Below are 5,006 nucleotides of genomic sequence, written 5' to 3' on the forward strand. Positions count from 1 at the left end.
TGTATATTGTTGAAGTCAAAATTGTTGATGAGACCAAACTACACGCGGAAAAACTCATTGTGCAAAATCTGATCAGTTTTCAGAATATCTGTATCCGGGCATGGGTGTGAAATAGAACCTGAATTTCGGACTGCTTTTTTTGATTCGATAGCCTCTCGGGTAAAAAACGTGTAGTGGTCGGCGTGTTCGCCCACCTTGTTAGAGGCCCTGGGATCGACTCCTGTGGGGTCAACATGAAATATTTGTTGATAAGGTGGTTTAACACTGCAATATTTCACTTTACAAGATTTAGATTTAGACAAGATTTAGCGTACTATGTGAAATTATGCTAGGCGTAACTCTCAATCAATGGCAGAATAGATGGGACATGGCATGTACGGGGAGATGGACGTGGTCTTTTTTACCTTCCATCAGACACAGGATGTGTAGTAAGTTCTTGGTGTTTGACCATCATACCGCACAAATGGTTTCGGGACATGGAGAGTTTAGAGACAATAAGCTTGGACTTGCCCCTGTCTCGAGCTGAGCTTGCGGAGATAACCATCAATCGGCCAAACACATCCTGTGGCACTGTGCGCTATTGTATGATGCCAGAATGGTCTGACAGAGGTCATGCGACCAGCGTGGAATGTGGATCTGATGGCCAACAGTACGAATTTTGCACTCTTCCATCAGTTTGTCCGGACTTGGGCATCGCGTTGGGAGCTCCTCAGATGCGCGGACGCCTAGGTGGGACAGGCAGCTGTTCCTGTGGGATGCCCATTCAGTTGGGACTGCGCTTCCTTCTCTGCTGTCCTCTCCTTACGGGGGTGGTATTCGGATCCTCTGTCTCTCACCACCCAGGGAGTCCTTCTTTATTCAAGGCCGTTCTCTCATTGTAAATATCCATGTTTTTTCTTATGTTTGTTGTGTAAGTTATGTTTGTTGTGTTACTACAGTTTTAAGAAATTGTTTTTGTATATTTGGATACGTTTATTTATGTTAATTGTTTGTAAAAAACAGAGGCCTTGAGGGGATCCTGAGGGGTGGGGACGACGTGTTGGCCTCTGTCCATACATCCTCCTCCCCCCTCCTTAATTTGCATAGAGTTTGTATTCCTTAGGAATATTTTTAATAACTTTCCTCTATGACAGAGAGTCCCCCAGGACTATAAACTATAACAGCTGCGGGTGGATGGTGGGCTTAAGGATTAAGGATGATAAATTACCTGGTCCACGAAGAAGTATAGAAATTGAAAAAATAACATTTTCAGGCGTTGCCTAGTATGTAGGTGAAATAATTCAATTAGATGAATCTCACCCGCATAAATAAAGGTTTCAGCTCTTTAACTTCACAAACATCAACAGATGAAAGAATTTAAGGAATATAGATGTTCAAATATAGGCAGAATGGTGAATGTTACACAGTGTGTAAAGTGGCCACTTAAAGCAGCCATTGACAGGTCATAAGCCCTGTAGATGCCTAGACTTCTATATTTCCTTTTCTTAAATGTTCTTCATCTCTGTTGTAATATGTTAATATTAACAGCTCCCCAGGAAGTTGAATCCAGTCCTTGTCTACAAAAATTTGGACAAACTCAAAATATTGTTAATCATAGAATGGTTTCATTACAAATGGAAAAAAGGAAGAATTGAAGAAATATGGATGTTTAAACATAGGCGAAATGGTGAATGTTACACAGTGTGTAAAGTGGCCACTTAAACCAGCCAATGACAGGTCATAAGCCCTGTAAATGCCTAGACTTCCATATTCCCTTGTTTAAGGTATTCTCCATCCCTGTTGTAATTTGTTAATTGAATGGTTTTCCTATGTTTGGGCTCCTCTCTAGGTACGCATTATTACTCTGAGGTATAAACTCTGTTTCGAGTCAAGAAATACAGTTCAGGTTTTATCTTGATTAAAATATAGCTTGATTAGAATGACAGCTGTCAAACTAATTTCATTAGTGATGGGAAATTACTGATCACTGATCAAATCGATTTTATCAGTTATTTCATGCAATCACGAAACTCTGTTTCCGAAAATTGATATAAAAAACGCAAAAAACAAGCTTTTTGTAGTGTGTTTAACACAATTAATTACCAAAAAACAAGACGTTCATACTTTTTTCATGAACAACATCCAATGAATTATTTTTTTATTCGATCAATTTACATTGATCAATTTGTCCTATCTCTAACATTTTTGCAAAATGATGTAACCTTGTAAGAACGTCGTTAATAATTAGGTTTGTTTTAGTTTTAAGCTGATTTTATATATTTATGTTGATTTATGTGTCAAGCATTGTATTAAAAAAATAAATTAACACGCCAGATACAAATGATTTTTCGTGTGTCAATATAAATAACTCCTTTGACGTTGCTACAAATTTATGTCGTCACTTTTTCTGATAAATGTCATTCTAATCAAGCTACATTTTAAGGACTACAGCTATCCTTATCTAGAAAGATAAAACATATTTTTCCTGTTATTATTTGAGAATATAAAATGATTGACCCAGTATAGAAGTGTTGTGTATGTATATCCACAGAGTATGTGTGAATATTGATAAGGCTTCCTGGAACTTGTATCAAGTACCCAATGATAGCAAAAAATACTGTATGTCTAGGTAATTACAGGTCTTATGACCTATCGTTTTTTATTTGAAAATTTATTTATTGACTTTTACGGATACATTCATTTTACAAAAATACATTTTTTTTTTTATTCATACTCTGTTGATAATAATATTTTTTACATCTTGTAAAAAGTTTGCCTGAGCCATTTGTTTAGTTTTGTCTGGTAGTTTATTGTATAATTTCAGTCCCTGATTTATTAGTCTCGATTGTCCTTGTCTCGTTTTGAAATGTTGTATGTGATATTGTTCTGATATTCTTGTATTGTCCACGTATATCACAATATTTTTCAAGTTTTAGTTCTTTGTCTACAATAATATCAGTTGCTAACTTATGAATAAATTTTAAAGATTCAAGTTGAAAAAGTTCATTGAGATTTAGTTGTTTAGTTTTTTTAAAGAGTTCTTTAGTTGGTGTTAGATATGGGAGGTCAAATACTATTTATTTTTTTATACGTATTCTAATATTACATGCATTTTTTTGTACACTTTGCCCAGCTAATAGAGGTACATACTCCGTTCCAAGCTAGGCAATTACATTTTAATACATAATAATTATTTACAAATTAAAAGAAAGAACAGACAAATAAAATATAAACTTACTCGTATACATATATTGATACACATACATACATATATACATACGTACATATATCTATATATATACATATACATACATATATACACTCATCTATATATAAATATATATATATGTATATATACATACATACATATAGACAAACATATATATATATACATACTACATACATATACATACATATATACACACACATATACACATACCCATTCGCATACACATACATACATACATTAAATATACTAGCTTCAATATTTTATTTTACTGTCGTTGTAGTTTGTTTATGTAGTTTTGGTTTCCTGTTCCCCATAGTTGTAGCATTTTTGATTTGACATAGGCTTCATACATAAGATTTTTTTCCGTTTTTGGAACAAAGTTTTTGATTTTTGAAAAAAGACCCGATAATGTTGCCATTTTGCTGATTACAATATTGATGTGAGCTTCCATGACGACTGTCTGTCTATTGTTAGTCCTAAATATTTACAATATTGATGTGAGCTTCCATGACGATTGTCTGTCTATTGTTAGTCCTAAATATTTACAATATTGATGTGAGCTTCCATGACGATTGTCTGTCTATTGTTAGTCCTAAATATTTACAATATTGATGTGAGCTTCCATGACGATTGTCTGTCTATTGTTAGTCCTAAATATTTACAATATTGATGTGAGCTTCCATGACGATTGTCTGTCTATTGTTAGTCCTAAATATTTACAATATTGATGTGAGCTTCCATGACGATTGTCTGTCTATTGTTAGTCCTAAATATTTACAATATTGATGTGAGCTTCCATGACGATTGTCTGTCTATTGTTAGTCCTAAATATTTACAATATTGATGTGAGCTTCCATGACGATTGTCTGTCTATTGTTAGTCCTAAATATTTACAATATTGATGTGAGCTTCCATGACGATTGTCTGTCTATTGTTAGTCCTAAATATTTACAATATTGATGTGAGCTTCCATGACGATTGTCTGTCTATTGTTAGTCCTAAATATTTACAATATTGATGTGAGCTTCCATGACGATTGTCTGTCTATTGTTAGTCCCAAATATTTAACATGTTCAATTTCAACTGGCTGGTTTAAGTGGTCACTCTGCACACTGTAACATTCACCATTTGGCCTCTGTTTGAACATCCATATATCTTCGATTCTTCCATCTGTTGATTTTAGTGAAGTTCAAGAGCCGAAACATTTATTGTTGCGAAGAGATTCATCTGATCGAATTATTATTTATATTATACTAGGCTACGCCTAAAAACAATTTTAACGGTGAACGTTACATAGTGTGTAAAGTGGCCACTTAAACCAGCCAATGACAGTTCGTAAGCCCTGTAAATACCTAATCTTCCCCATTCCCATTGATTCAGGAAGAGGAAAACTTGTCGAAATCCGGCACTCCCCAAACACTAGATTTGGAGATCGCGCTTTTGCCGCCGCCGGCCCCTCTGCCTGGAACCAATTGCCTTCAAACTTAAGAATCATTGACAGTCCCAGTCAGTTCAGATCCCAACTAAAATCCCACTTCTTTACACTATCATACCCTCAATTTTAAATCTGGAAATATAATACATCACTTTAGTTTAGGTAGAATGTAAGTTTAGTTATACAATTGTAAAGCGCCCTTGAGGTGATTTTTTTACAAAAATGGCGCTATCAACCAAATATTATTAATATTATTACTCCCCTCTCTAACAAATTCGATTTGCTGTAAGGTATTAAAAGACCTTCGCAAGGGCCCCTAGACTCCGTTGACTTGCGTAACACAAAGTTAGTTCTAAAAAAATT

This window comes from Micrasema longulum, unplaced genomic scaffold (genome assembly GCF_059751315.1).
Source record: "Micrasema longulum isolate JH-2025_06_02 unplaced genomic scaffold, ASM5975131v1 h1tg000200l, whole genome shotgun sequence".
Classification (NCBI taxonomy): Eukaryota; Metazoa; Arthropoda; class Insecta; order Trichoptera; family Brachycentridae; genus Micrasema; species Micrasema longulum.